Genomic DNA, 16,672 nt, shown 5'->3' on the forward strand with positions numbered 1-16,672 from the left:
TATTCAAATAAATATGTTTTATCTGGGATCAAAATCAGGGCAGTCAAAAATCACAGGAGCATTAACTCATTGCTTTCCCTTAAAAACACGTGCTTTCCATTTCTTGGCCATAAATACTTAAATAAATAAATATTAAATTTTAAATAACGGTAGGCCTGGTAACAGCCTTGCTCCTAGTCAGCATACGCAAGGAATTCCCTTTTAAGACATTTAAATAACATTTCATTACTCAGCAGCAGTCACTTCGTCGCTGCAGGAATCGGCGTGTCAATCAATGGGGGGTAAACATTTCCTAGCTGCAAAGATAAGCCATTTATCATCAAATGTAGTGCATTTCAAAAGGCTGGAATAAATCAGTTCAATAATCAGAAATAAGTGTTTCTTTTAGGTAAACTCCAACAGTTCATTAGATGGGCAACAGTCACTAATAACCTTTCCTACCGGCAAAATGAGCATTTCTTTTGGTCAGAATAGGCAGGGCATTACTCTCAGGACCTAAGCATGACAATTTCAATAACAATCAGGCCACCATAACAGAATAACCTTTCCCCTACTAAGGGGTTAAATTTTCCCTAGGGATAATCACAAGAGCCCCCTGGAGGGCTGCTCAAACGACACAAGTCTCCTGCCCAGTCCACAGTACTTATCGGGGCCAACTAGGCCCCACTACAGTCTCACGCGGGGAGGGCGGCCGTCTGCACAATGAATTCCTTAGAAAAGTCAGGTGTTGCAAGCACCGGAGCGGTGCACATCGCGTGCTTCAGTGTTTCGAATACCTCTTGGCAATCAGCCGTCCAGATCACTTTTCGGGGCGGCTTCTTGGACGTCAACTCAGTCAAGATGGCTAGGATGGTACCATATCCGTTGACGAACTGGCGGTAAAAGCCAGTGAGGCCGAGGAAAGTTTGGACATCAGTCTGGGTTTTGGGGAGCTCCCAGGCCAATCTGGTCTCAATTTTGGCCTGGAGGGGTTGCACCTTACCCCCACCCACCATGTGTCCCAGGTAGACAACAGATCCCTGTCCAATCTGGCACTTCCTAGCCTTGATGGTCAGGTCAGCCCGTTGCAAAGCCTGCAGCACCTCCTGTAGATTCTGAAGATGTTCCTCCCAGGTGCTATTGAAGGCAGCTATGTCATCCAGGTACGCCGGTGAGACGGACTTCAGGCCAGACAGCACCTGGTTCAGCAACCGCTAGAAGGTGGCCGGAGCATTCTTGAGCCCGAAGGGCATCACTCTAAATTGAAAGTGGCCCTCGGGGGGGGAGAATGCTGTTTTCTCCTTCGCTCCATCGGCCATGGCAATTTGCCAGTACCCTGATGTTAGATCAATGGTGCTGAGGTACTGGGCTGCTCCTAGCTGGTCAATCAGTTCATCTGCCCGCGGGATCGGGTGAGCATCTGTCTTGGTGACAGTGTTCAATCCCCGATAGTCCACACAGAACCAAAGTTCTGGTGTGGTGCCCTGTGGTGCCGCTTTCCACACGAACACAACCGGACTAGCCCAAGGGCTGCTGGAAGGTTCGATCACCCCCAGCTCAAGCATTTTGGCAACTTCACTCTGGATGCTGTTCTTAACTTTATCGGACAGCCGGTAAGACTTGGTTTTTACTGGCAGACTGTCCCCGGTGTCCACATCATGGGTACACAGATGCGTAATTCCATGCGTGAGGGAGAACAAGGAGGCGTACTGCTCCAACAGCTGGCGACAGTCCCTCTGTTGTTCTGGGTCAAGGATGGGGAGAGGACAACCCCCTCCACTGAACCATCCTTCTCCTTGGCCCCCAGAAGGTCTGAAAAAAGCCCACTCTCTTTCTCCTCGCTACCATCCGTCACCATGAGGAGAGCAAGCTCAGATCTCTCATGGTGAGGCTTCAGGCGGTTGATGTGGAGCACCCAATGGGGCTGACGGGGGGTCTTTAAGTCAACAACAAAGGTAGACTGGCCTCGACGCTCCACAATTTTGTACGGACCAGTCCACCGGTCCTGGAGGGCACTAAGCTCCCCAAGCTCCATGACCCACACCTTCTGTCCAGTGTCCAACTCCACCATCCGAGCGTTGCGGTCATACCACTCCCCCGGCCGCTCCCTCAACTGTGCCCAAGCTGCTCCTGGATACACCCATGGACCCTTTTCTTGTTACTCCTGCAAGTTCGACGGTAACAAGACCAACTCCTCATCTACAATCAGACCACAGATATCCGACCCAACCACCTACAATGCATCTTGCTCAACACCCGCTCGGTCCACAGGCACGCCATTGACCCATGGAATCTACTAGACACCATCTCTCCGGACGTCGCTTTCCTAACAGAAACATGGATGAATGCCTCTTCTGCCCCGGACATCACCATTGCCATCCCGGAAGGCTATAAGATCATTCGCAAGGACCGTACCGGCCAAACAGGAGGAGGCATCGCTATCGTCCATAAGAAATCCATCCGCATCTCAACCAGCTCAGACGTCAATCTCGCCAACTCTGAACACCTCCACTTCCAGATCCACACCGACCCCAAGACCACACTCAGAGGCACCCTCCTTTACAGACCACCAGGACCCCACGCACAATTTAGTGAAGACATCACGGACTTCATCACTCCACACGCGCTCCCCTCCGAGGAATACATCCTTTTGGGAGACCTCAACTTTTACCTTGAAAAGAACAACGACCGCAACACCACCACCCTTTTGGACAACCTCGCAAACCTCGGACTAAAACAACTTGTCACTACCCCCACCCACATCGCAGGTCACACACTCGACCCTATCTTCACCTCCAGCAAGCATGTTTCCTTCAGCCACACCACAGCTCTCCTTTGGACTGACCACAGCTGCGTTCACTTCACCTACAACAAGCCCACAACCAACAACCACCCCCAACCCACTTTGCAAAGAAATTGGAACAAAATCACCATCGACCAGATCTCCTCATCGCTTCTTCAAAAGCCCCCCGCCCACTCCTCAAACCCTGACCAAGCAGCCACCAACCTCACCCAATGGTTATCCAACAGCGCCGACATCCTAGCACCGCTGAAACAACGACAAATCAAACCAGGCAGCAAGAAGGCCTCCTGGTTCAACGACGACCTTAAGAAATCCAAGAAACTCTGTCGCTCCCTCGAGAAGGCCTGGAAAAAAGACCCAACCACCAGCACCAAGGACGCCTTCAAAAACGCCACCCGCATACACCACCAACTAATCCGAAATGCCAAGAAAGCAGCCTTCAAGGACCGTCTAGATAACAACGCCCATAACAGCAAGGAATTATTCAACATCGTCAAGGAATTCACCAACCCCTCAGCCAACTCCAACGACATCACCCCCTCTCAAGCCCTCTGCGACTCCCTAGCCTCATTCTTCCATGATAAAATTGCAGACATCCACAACAGCTTCGACAACCAACCCGGAGACCAACCCACCCAATCCCCTGCAGGACACCCACCCCCCCTGAACACCCTCAAGGACTGGAAGCCAATCTCAACTGAGGACACCATCCGTCTGATGAATTCTATCCATTCAGGATCCCCCACAGACCCCTGCCCTCACCACATCTTCAACAAAGCAGACTCCGTTATTGCACCGCACCTCTGAGACGTCATCAACTGCTCCTTCAACTCCGCATCCTTCCCGGAAAGCTGGAAACATGCCAAACTCAGCGCCCTCCTGAAGAAACCCACAGCTGACCCCACAGAACTCAAAAACTATCGCCCCATCTCGCTCCTTCCATTTCCGGCCAAAGTCATCGAGAAAGCTGTCAACAACCAGCTCGCCGCATTCCTCGAAACCAACAAATCCCTTGACTCTTCACAGTCCGGCTTCCGAGCTAAGCACAGCACCGAAACCGCCCTCATCGCAGCAACAGACGACATTCGAACTCTACTGGACAATGGAGACAAAGTCGCCCTCATCCTCCTCGACCTCTCCGCAGCATTCGACACAGTCTGCCATAGCACCCTTCTACAGCACCTCAAAGACATCGGAATCCAAGGAAAAGCTGGAATGGATCACCTCGTTCCTCTCTGGAAGAACCCAGAGAGTCCGCCTTCCACCATTCAAGTCAGAGGCTACTGAAGTCATCTGCGGAGTACCTCAAGGATCCTCACTCAGTCCTACCCTCTTCAACGTTTACATGAGCCCCCTTGCGGCCATCGCACGCCAACATAACCTCAACATCATCTCCTACGCCGACGACACTCAACTGATCCTATCACTCACCAGAGACCCTAACACGGCCAAAACCAACCTTCACGAAGGGATGAAAGAAGTAGCCGAATGGATGAAGCACAGCCGACTGAAACTGAACTCAGACAAAACAGAAGTCCTCATCCTAGGTACCTCCCCCTCCGCCTGGGACGACTCTTGGTGGCCTGAGGCCCTTGGAAAAGCACCCATCCCGACGGACCACGCACGGAACCTGGGCGTCATCCTGGATTCTTCACTCTCGCTGAACAGACAAGTCAACACCGTTTCTTCATCTTGCTTCAACATTCTTCGCATGCTCAAAAAAACTTTCCGCTGGATCCCCACCGAAACCAGAAAAACAGTCACCCACGCTCTGGTCACGAGCCGACTGGACTACGGAAACACCCTATACGCCGGCACCACCGCAAAACTCCAGAAGAAACTACAACGTATCCAGAACGCCTCAGCCAGGCTCATATTAGACATCCCGCGTCAAGAGCACATCTCTGATCACCTGAAAAACCTCCACTGGCTCCCCGTCAATAAGAGGATCACTTTCCGACTCCTAACCCACGCACACAAAGCACTCTACGAAATCGGACCCAAAGCACTCTACGAAATCGGACCCGAATGCCTCAACTCACGACTATCCTTCTACACCCCTTCACGCCAACTACGATCCTCCAACCAAGCCCTTGCCACTGTACCTCGCATCAACAAAACCACCATGGGAGGTAGATCCTTCTCCTACCTAGCAGCTAAAACTTGGAACTCACTTCCCCCTCACCTTCGTCTCACTCAGAACCACCTAGCATTCAGAAAGCAACTCAAAACATGGATTTTCGACAAATAACTCCCCACCCTTCTTCAAGCGCCTTGAGACCCTCAGGGTATGTAGCACGCTATACAAATTTCTGACTTGACTTGACTTGCCTTGACTTCATGACGGCTTGACTAGCCTCCAAGTTGTCTGAGGCTTTCTTCCACAGATTGGCCATCTGGCTGCGGAACGCCAGCATGTAGCTGACGACATCACGGGGAAGCTTCTTCGAAGTATTCTCCCACCCCTCCTTAACAAGGCTGAGGGGCCCCCTAACGGGATGGCCATAGAGGAGTTTAAAGGGGCTGAACCCGACTTCCTTCTGTGGCACCTTGGGGTACGAAAACAGCAGCCAAGGGAGGAGGATGTCCCATTTCCCCCTCAAGTCCTCTGGCAGGCTCTGGATCATCCCCTTCAAGGTCTTGTTGAAGCGCTCTACGAGTCCGTTAGTCTGGGGGTGCTAAGGAGTGGAGTACTGGTAGGTCACTCCAGACTCCTTCCACATGGCATGCATGTAGGCCGACATGAAGTTCGTGCTCCTGTCTGACCCCACGACCTTGGTGAATCCCACTCTGGTAAATATCCCCATCAGGGCCCGTGCCACCACAGGTGCAGTGACAGTCCACAGAGGAATAGCCTCCGGGTACCGAGTGGCATGGTCCACTAACACCAAGATGAACCGGTGTCCCGCAGAGGTCGGCGGGTCCAACAGCCGAACGATGTTGATTCCGACCCACTCAAAAGGGGTCCCGACCACCGGTAGCGGTTCCAAAGGGACCTTCACTTTAGTCCCAGTCTTGCCACTGTCCTGGCAAGTACTGCAGGTCTTGCAGTAGGTATCAGAGGCAACCCTCATCCTGGGCCAATAAAAATGTGGGACTAACCGCGCAAAGGTTTTGTCCTGGCCCAGGTATTCAGCCAAATGAATTTCATTTGCCAATTCCAATAAGAAGGCCCGGTAGCATTGGGGGACCACTAAGGCCCTCGAGGATCCATGTACCGGAACCTTAGGACTTCACTAATCTCCTGAGGCACAGCCGGGAGCCACGCTCTTACTGCTCTTTTTAAAAATTGAATTGTGTTCTATTCTTTTTAAATCCTTGTTATTTACCTGACACTCGAGCCCCTGCACAGCGGATCCAGCGCTGCAGAGGGCGAGGCTGGGCTTGATTGAACCGCCGCCTTCCTCGCGGTGCACAGGCCACGCCCACTTATTTAGGCCACGCCCCCCGCTCGCCAGCATACTTAAAGCGCTGATAACAAGCGCTGCTGGACTTCACTAATCTCCTGAGGCACAGCCGGGAGCCACGCTCTTACTGCTCTTTTTAAAAATTGAATTGTGTTCTATTCTTTTTAAATCCTTGTTATTTACCTGACACTCGAGCCCCTGCACAGCGGATCCAGCGCTGCAGAGGGCGAGGCTCGGCTTGATTGAACCGCCGCCTTCCTCGCGGTGCACAGGCCACGCCCACTTATTTAGGCCACGCCCCCCGCTCGCCAGCATACTTAAAGCGCTGATAACAAGCGCTGCTGGAAACCGGAACCTTAGGACTTATTTAGGCCACGCCCCTTCCTTCACCAATTCTCTACCAGCATATAGGATGTGTCCATACCGGAAGCGCAGCGGACGAGCGCAAGCCCGTCTGCGCCCGTCCGCGACCGGACGGGGCCCGGGCCATGTCACTCTGCCCAATCTACTACCCTCACTCCCAGGGACTTGATTGCCCTACATTCACTGAGGTCACTGGATACCACCAGCTCCACATGCCTGCAACAACTAGGTATTTATCAACCCCGGAGTACCTTTCCTGAGCTACAGTCCCTCCCGTCCCTTCTCACTTCCGAACCCTCAGCTCATCCTTCTCCTCCTAAACCCCCACTTGCTCAGGCACCCGCCAATATGGAATTAGCGGTTATGTACCTTAATACTCGTTCACTTGTCAGACACCAACTTGACATCTTCCACCTCCTAGACTCGGACCGACCCGATATTCTTCTCCTAACCGAGACTTGGCTGACTGAGGACTCCTCCCCTGACATCCTAGCAGCCACCCCTCCAGGGTATTATATACTTCATGCCAATAGGCCTGCGGGCAAACTAGGAGGCGGCGTAGCCGCCATTATCAATCTCTCCCTCAGGTTCACTTCCCTCTCCCTCCTCAACATCCCTCAGGTGGACTGTCTGGGAATCAGACTTGAATCTTCTGTCTCCCCTCTTACCTGCGTTTTGGTTTACCGTCCCCCACAATCTATGCCCAATTTCTATTCGAACTTTGGTGACCTGCTCTCTCAGCTCATCATCAACAATTCTAAACTCCTAGTCCTGGGAGACTTCAATTACTGGCCGGCAGATACCCATGAAAGCCCTCAATCCCTGGCTTTCACCGATCTTTTAACTGGGCTTAACGGTACCCAACACATTCATCTACCCACTCACTCCAAGGGACACACCCTTGACCAGGTGTGGACCTATAACCTTGAAATCAAGTCGCTCACGATCTCACCTTGTCACTGGTCCGACCACCATTTAATTTCTTTTCTCCTCCTGGTTCCTCCCCCGCCCCCGCGCAGCCGAGGCCCTAGCCTCCAAGCTCGCAACTGGAACAAAGCAGACCTTGACCTATTCCTCACCTCTCTATCACCCTCGGCTTTGGTCACTCTAGGCCCCATCGACTCCCAAGAAGCTGCACTAGTCGACTGGCTAGAACAGGCCAGCGACAAGGTTGCTCCCCTTAAACTAATAAAATCCAAGCGCCCCCACGACGCACATCGATGGTTTTCTGATAGTCTTAAAACCTTAAAACTAGGTCTCCGCCAGGCCGAACGCCGCTGGCGCAGAAACTATGACCCTGTAAAGAAACAACTCTTCCTAAAATTATTGGGAGAATACAAACTAGCCATATCAGCTGCAAAAACTGCTTACTTTTCCACCAAAATCCTTAACTCTGCGCAGAAATCAAAAGATATTTTTGCAATCGTTGACGAGCTCTCACACCCGGATAGGGTAACTCTCAAACCCCTTCCGTCTCAAGCACTCTGTGACTCCCTCAACTGTTTCTTTATAGAAAAAATTATCAAAATCAAAAACAGCATCTCCTCCACTCCCCCGGCTGCACCCTCAACTGAGGCTGCACCCTCTGTCAACCCTCAATCCTTGACTCAGTTCCCCCCGATATCAGAAGAAGTCTTCATTAGTCTACTTAAAAAAGTCTCCTCTGGTTCCCCCACAGATTGCTGCCCCCCCGCGATTCTCCGGGCTGCCTTCTCAGCCTGTCCCACCCCTCCACTGGCCCTTTTGAACAACTCCCTTCTGCTCGGCGAGGTTCCCAGTCAGTTTAAGAACGCGGAAGTAGTACCCATCTTGAAGAAACCCAGCGCCGATCCTACAATCACGGCCAACTTCCGTCCCATTTCCCTCCTTCCCTACCTTAGCAAGGTACTTGAGTCATATGTCACCAGCATCCTCAGCTCCTTCGTTGAGGACTCCAACTTCCTGGACCCTCAACAGGCTGGGTTCAGACCAGCCTACTCAACCGAGGCGGTCATTCTCTCTGTAATGGAGGAACTCCGCAGAGGTGCTGACTCTAACGCCAGCCAAGCCTTAATCCTCCTGGACCTGTCGGCAGCCTTCGACACGGTCGACCACTCCATCTTGGTTGACCGTGTCAAGGAGGCTGGTATTGGTATTCTCAGGACCAGCATTGGGTTGGGCCGTGGTCTCAGGCTCCAGCCCGGGTTGAGCTCCTTGCCGGGCAGCCATGGACCGCGTGACTACGCAAGTCCATCCTGGGAACCCCAGCATCTCAGTGTGGGCCTTAAACTCCACTTACTTCCAGGAGGTATGTTCCAGGTCGTTTCCTAGCAGACAGTCCACAGGCAAGGCAGGACTTATCGCAACTCTCAACGGGCCTTTCACTCCTCCCCACTCGAAGGGAACCTGAGCCACAGGATAGTAGCTCAGCTTGCCGTCAACGAACACGGCTGGATTGAATACATCAGGTACTACTTGCTCAGGGGACAACAGCTGCCTCACTGCGGTGGTCATGCTGGCACATGTGTTCCTCAGAGTCTCTACCTCCTTCCCGTTAACCTTCACCCTCTGCTGGTACTTAGCAGTGTTCGATGGTAAGGACGTCACTGGAACCATCTAGCTGCAAAGATAAGCCATTTATTATCAAATGTAGTCCATTTCACAAGGCTGGAATAAAGCAGTTCAATAATTAGAAATAAGCGTTTATTTTAGGTAAACTCCAACAGTTCATTAGATGGGCAACAGGCACTAATAACCTTTCCTGACGGCAAAATGAGCATTTCTTTTGGTCAGAATAGGCGGGACTTTACTCTCAGGAGATAAGCATGACAATTCCAATAAGAATCAGGCCACCATAACAGAAAAACCTTTCCCCTACTAAGGTGTTAACTTTTCCCCAGGGATAGTCACAAGAGCCCCCTGGAGGGCTCCTCAAACGACACAGGGCTCCTGCCCAGTCCACAGTACTTATTGGGGCCAACGAGGCACACCTACAGTCTTAGAACCTCCCCGGGGGTTTACCTTACTTCTTTGGCTCCTTCTCGGGCCCTTGCGCAGGTTCAGCAAGCTGGGGATGATACACGGAGGCGCGCTCTCACTACTGTGCTCTCCGGTGAATTTGGGGACAGGCGGGGGCTCCGGTACCTGCCCCCCGCGCAGGTGTCAGAGCCGGTCCTGGTCCTCCCTCAGTGCTTGCAGGGACCGGGAACCAATGGGAGGCCCAGGTGCCCATTGACCGCCAATAGCAGAGCGGCTCGTGGGGCACAGCACAGGGACTCAATCAGCACACAGCGGGCGGAGTCAACACGGGCGCCCCAGTCACGTGATGCCAGATCCAAGCTTCAGGACTAGCGAGGCCTACTAGGGCCTAACAAGATTTCACGGTGGCCCTCTCCTGGCTCCGGGGGCCGCCGAGGGGATGCAGAAGGCGGTGTTGGCGTCTCAGGAAAAGCGCCGGGCCGCAACAATGTCAGCGAGGCTCAGAGGGCCCCTGGGCTGAAGCAGTAAGTTAAGGGGCACACTCGGTGGAAAGCACGAAAAGGGGGCACAGCTGATAAGCTCCCGGTAGCTAAAGCACTTGGTCCTTGTAGCGCTTTGGGGCAATTCACGATCGCGCCTCGGGCAGCTCTCTTTGGGCCAACAGAGGGTCTCCACGCAGTAGCGCTTCTCAGGGGGGCACAGCGCTTTCCAGTCAACAGTTCACATCGCTTCTCAGGGGGTCACAGCGCTTGCAAGTCAGCAGTTCACAGCGCTCCCCAGGTGGGGCACATCGCTTGCCAGTCAGCAGTTCACAGCGCTACTCAGGGGCACCATAGGAAAGCGATGGATAGGGGAATCAGACAGAGTTGCAGGTCTGATAGCCCAGGACAGGCCAAACTACAGTGGCAGAACAGCAAGGGGGATCCAAGTGAAGTCAGGGAGTGACACAGCGCCAATACCCAGTTGATTCCCTACCAGTCCTGTGGGCAGTGAGAAGGTCTTCTTGGCACTAGCTGGTTACTACGCCCTTGGTAGAAGTTACTTGAAGAGAGGGGGGGTTTGAGTTGAAGGCTTGTCAAGTTTCCTCAGCAGATCACTTCAGGTGGTCCCTGGGTTCCCCTCCCGCTGGGCCAGATCAGTGGGCTAGTTCAGTGTTCCTCACACAGCTTGCTGGGCAGCATCTAAACCATGTCACCCCCAGTGGTATAGGCTCCTGACTAGGCCCTACCGCCTAAGTCTCCTGGGTAGGGTCCCCCAGGTCAGTAATGCCCCAACTGACTAGAAAGTTTCCCTCCCTTTCCTTTTATAGCATCAGTTGGCAGTGGCAGTTCGTGCTCACTCCCCTATTCCAGAAGGTTCCAGGAGCTTCCTCACTCTAGCTATGGGCAGGCTGGATCTATGACAGAATTTCGACAGACAGAATTTCGACCTACACAAATATCGGCGTAATTATATCGATAGCAAAAATATCGACGCCCTATGTACAACATGGTAAGTACCAAAATATCGAAAAAATAATATCGATGTTAAAAATATGGTTGTTAAATATATCGATTTTTTTAAAATTTAAAATAACATAAAAAATACTGTAAATAATGCTTATTAATTACTTAAACATATTTAAATATATGTAATAATGGTAAAAAAAATAATAATACATATTTAATTAAAAAAAAAAATAATGACAAATCATATATAATATATAATTACTTAACAATAATTACTATTCCCACTCCAGTGGGTGCAACAGTAGGGAAAACTGACCCTGAACCCTAAAAATACCCCTTTACCCAAAAAACTAAAACTGACCCTGAACCCTAAAAATACCCCTTCACCCAAGAACTGAAAACTGACCCTGAACCCAAAAATACCCCTTTACCCAAAAACTGAAAACTGACCCTGAACCCTAAATATACCCCTTTACCCAAAAACTGAAAACTGACCCTGAACCCTAAAAATACCCCTTTACCCAAAAACTGAAAACTGACCCTGAACCCTAAAAATACCCCTTTACCCAAAAACTAAAAACTGACCCTGAACCCTAAAAATACCCCTTTACCCAAAAACTGAAAACTGACCCTGAACCCCAAAAATACCCCTTTACCCAAAAATTGAAAACTGACCCTGAACCCTAAAAATACCCCTTTACCCCAAAACTGAAAACTGACCCTAAATCCTAAAAATACCCTTTTACCCCAAAAACCAAAACTGACCCAGAACACTAAAAGTACCCCTTTATCCAAAAACCCAAAACTGACCCTGAACCCTAAAAATACTCCTTTACCCAAAATTCATTAATATTACAATTAAATTACTTCCCACCCTATTCCCCTATAAACCCACAACCCGCTCCAGTAGTAAAACATATAATTTACTTAAAAATATACATAAATTATCAATTAATTAATCAATTAATCAATTAAAATAATTCATTGCCAATTAATATTTAATTGCAAAATAAATTAATCATTGAAAAATAATTATTTAATTACAAATAAATTACTTCCCACCCTATTCCCCTATAAACCCACAACCCGCTCTGGTAGTAAAACATATTATTTACTTTTATATATTTTTTATTTATAAAAACATATTAAACACATATTATAACAATTAATTTAAATACTTAACTAATATTTCTAAAACATATTAGTAAATCGAAATTACTTACATCGATATATATGCTATCGATATAAGTAATTTCGATATTACTTACCTTAGGGTCGATATTCTGGCCATCGATATTCTGGCCATCGATATTCTGTCCCATCGATATTAGCAACTCGATATAAGTGTAAGTCGAAATAAAAAAATCGATATTTTGACTGTTTACCGGGCAGGCTGGCAGGCTGGTATTGCAACAATGTTTAAGGGTTCCAGCCAGCTCCTGGCCACTAGAGTGTGCCTATAAAGACCACGCTGCAGTAGCAGGGGTCAGTGGCAGCCATGTTAGGGGAAGAGAGCACCTGCACCTTACCAATGATAAGCAATGGGAAGGTGCCCAGAGACCTTAGGCCAACAAAAAGTAGGTGGGAAAAATTAGGCAAAAGTGAAAATAAATGGGGAAGACTACCCTAAGGCTGACAGGTCTAACACCTTCCATCATAGTGACCATACTAGCCCAACCCTCAACTGGCTTAGCAATGTTCCACAATGCTTTTAGGGTATATGTACCAGGCACTACTCCTTAAGCTGCAGGAGGCTGACCTGGCTTGGTGCTGTAATACTTGAATCACCTCTCAGACCGCTACCTCGCCCCAAAAATGCTATCTTGACACCTAAAATCACTTCAACCATCCTAACGCCTACTCCCCCGTGGAATCTTGTATCCATATCCACCCTCCCTCTGCCCAGAATTCCACCCTCTGATGCTCCCATCTCCAGACTCTAACATGCTATCACTACCCCCCACCTGCCATCTTTATGACCTGTACCACTCTCATGTCCTTCCTCTACACCTACCTTGTAACACTTTCCTCTTTGATATGTTCTTACAACTTGAAATGTCAAAAAATGGCAAGATCAAGAAACCATAACCCTTCTGGCATAAAAGCAGGCTCCAAGCTAGAGATTCTGATGGACTGTGACCCACAGACCACCAGGGTCAGTCATGTGAGGCTGAAGGAATATGTGTTACATTATTGAGTCCTGAAACTGTTTTCCAAATGATATTTGAATTGACAGGGAGTCAGGCACTATGAATGAGTGAATACATTTATTTGCATAAGTTAACTAACACCATTGCAATACAAATTAAAAAGGAAACACATTTTCTTGTACGGTAGAAAAGGTTGATAAAATATGTTTCTTGAGTGTAGCAATTGTCATAGGTTTTGTTTTCAAATGTGGGTTGGACCATAGCACTGTGGCCCCTTCCAACGGGAGATTATCGCAAGCCAGAATGTTCGGGCTCTGGGGCTGCTTTTAATGCTGTACCTCTCGTTTTTAGATATTTCTTTTTGTAATGTGCTATTACAGGGCTAATTCATGACCTGGTAACCCAGATTTGTGTATGATCACGTACAACTTATGAGAGCTATCTGGGGACACAGCTCTGTGGACATTTATGAGGTTTTGCCGTACGCCAGTGCAGCAGGCCTTCCTGCTGCTCTTCCCTACTGCAAAAGAAAAGGGCAGGAATGTGCCGTATCTATAAGATATGGTGCATTCCTATCCTTGTCCCCTGCACTGGCGCACAATGGACGGCCTGCGCCAAGGCACCTTTGAACAGTGGTGCAAGGGTTCCTGCGTTGCAGGGATAATTTTGTTTGTACAGGAAGAGAAACCTTTCTGTACAAAAATAATCACAAGAGGCTTTTCCTCTTTCCATGTGTTCTGCAGAATGCAGCACACATAGAAAAAGGAAGAACGAGGAGCAATATAGATATTTCTTCCCGCTGCGCCTCCCTTACGCCTCCCCTGGGGAGCCATAAGCTTTTGGCACTGCCTCAGATTTACAATTTCTCTTAAATCTGGGGCAGTGTCAAAAGGCCATGGGTGTTGCTGGGTATGCCCCAAATTCGATTTTTCCTACATCGTGTTTGATCTTCTTGTAGACTGTTTCTAAATTCTAATCCTGCCTCTACTATGACTCCCTGTGGTACTACTAGATTATTGTTATTAGTCTGTCTGTGTAGCTAACTAAGCTAGCACAGTTGGCAAAAGGTGTTAAACGAAACTCCCATTCTATTCAGCAATAGCTCTATGCACTGAGTGCAGTCCTCTGGGTTGTCCATAATGTCTTTTGAAGTCTTTTAAATGTTTACAATTCCCAACAATAAACTGTCAATGACCAGCCAGAAAGAATAAGATACTAGTTTACTTTTTGATTGGATAGGAGGACAATCCATACTACTATTGTTGCAGGGACAATTCTGCACAAACAGAACTATGGACACTAAATAGTGCATTGTTTATCAATTATAATAGGTGCAGTTAGACTTTCCACATACCTCAGTCATAACAGAATTCGAACCCCCAATCTCCTTACTGACTAGCTAGTGTGACAGAGTCATTTAGCTCCCCAATTCATCGTTGATTGATCCCCAATGTTGATTATCCAACCCAGGACATAAGACTACGGAGTCAGAGTCCAGAACTGTCAGAGCCACGGACTCATGCTTGCAAAATGCAAACCCTTTCGCTCACTCACTCATGACTAAAAAACACAGTCTATGTGAGTTTTAAAGCTTTATTAAAAGTAAAAACATTTATTAAAATCAAGTTCATCATAAAACATAAACGGTGGATTGAAAATGGAAAAGTGCTTAGTGCTCTCAGACATTAATTATGGGCGAGTCCTCACCTGGTTGGAACTTCAAATCCTCTTTGTGGTGCTGAATCGTTCCTGACTCCGTCCTACTGATGATGATCTGATGTTGTTCTTGTTCTTAGAAGGGAAGCTTCTGTCTGTTATGAGAAAAACGGTGCATGTTAAAAAGCAAGCATTCATCAGTTGTACCAAAAAGTGTAGCAAGACAACACCCTTCCCTGAAAAAAAGTGCAATTTTTAGTTTTGACTAGACAGTCACAAATTATTACATTTGTTTGTGTAGTCGTAGTGATTTTTTTTCATTCCTAGACAAAATACTAGGGAGTGGTGTATATGGCATCTAAGAATCTGAAATGTATTTTCTAGGCGGAACATCGGCACAACCATCCACCGGTGCCGGGGCCAGCGCAGAGGTGGGCACTCCAGGGGTGGAGGCGGTGCAACAGCCAGTGGAAGCTTCTGTGGGGGTTGCCACGGTAGTGGCGGACAGTGGTAAGCTATTATATTCCTTACTTATTGAGATAGAGACTGCAGCGTGTGCTCTCTGCACGGGTGTATATGTTGTACAGTACAAGTATACTAAACTGTTAAGAAGACTTACAAATTTAGAACTAAGTTTTTATTAACCAGGTAGTAGCATCCTCTAAATTGACTTCAACTCAGCTGTGAAAGTTTTTCGAGAATCCAAGTCAGATCAGAGATGAAGTTAATGGATGGGATGAACAAAAAGGGAAAGAAGGGTGTAAGTAAGTGTGGAAGGATGAGCGAGTTAAAAGTATTGAGGGATGGCAAAGAATGATACGTGTTTTTGAATGCTGCAGGAGGTGGCTGGGAATATGATACATGTCCGGTTGAAGGACGAAGCAAGGATGGGTGGAAGGAGAAAGGAAAGAGGACTGCCTGGGTGGGTGAAACAGAAACTGTATGTGTGCGCAATATATCCTTTGGTTGAAATTAAAATGCAAGTCAAGCACGGATGCATGGCTTGCTGTTTCCTAAATAAAATGAAAATGTTCTTTTACCATGAGAAAAAGTAAGGTTTGTCAACTTGAGACATTAAGAAGAATGATTGACATTTACTTTGAATGGATGGATGCCTGGATCATGGTACTATCTGACTCATAGATAGCATATGTGTATGTAGAGAGAGTAGACAGTCACTGGATAAACTAAGTGCTACTTTGAAGAGCATGTAACACCGCACCTGCACGTCCGTTCCATTGTAGGAAAGGCAAGGAAAATAAGTTGCAATTTTTTCTGAATACTACCATGAATAGTAGCAGTACTTTGTATTGCAAGCACAGTATATATTCGGCGATTACGGGGGCCACTCACTACCTCTGTTAATAATTTTAGTACAACTCTGGCATTCATGTGTGGCCTATCAGTGTTCACTCAATAAAAAACAAAGCACCTAAAGTCATTCCATATGTAATCAAATACATATCCTGTGAAGGGATAGGTAATCATAATATTTATCTTCTTCATTTTCCTTTTCTAGTAGTCATTGGTACTGTAGGGTGAAAGTTAAATTAAATAAGCAGTAGCCCTTGTAAAAGAGCATTCTCAGTGCCACCCGGAATGGAAACGTAAGAGCTTCACCACCTGCATGTACTGGACTGGTATAGTAACGCAAGCCTGTGTCATCATGGCGTGCAAGTTGACTGTGCTGGCATTATGCCGGCTTCCAGAAGTTAACGTACCAAGTTTGCTAAACAAGAGAGAAGAAGAAGAATAAGACTGGTGTACTTTCATAGTTGACTCTAATGTACTGAGTCCTTAGTGCTCATAGAATTGATTCCTGAAACTCCCACTAATGTTAGAGCAAGGCTGAAGAAGTGGGAGGTTAGATAGATACAGGCCACAAATATTATGTACTGTGCTTGCAAG

Source organism: Lissotriton vulgaris, chromosome 4_1 (assembly GCF_964263255.1).
Source record: "Lissotriton vulgaris chromosome 4_1, aLisVul1.2, whole genome shotgun sequence".
Lineage (NCBI taxonomy): Eukaryota > Metazoa > Chordata > Amphibia > Caudata > Salamandridae > Lissotriton > Lissotriton vulgaris.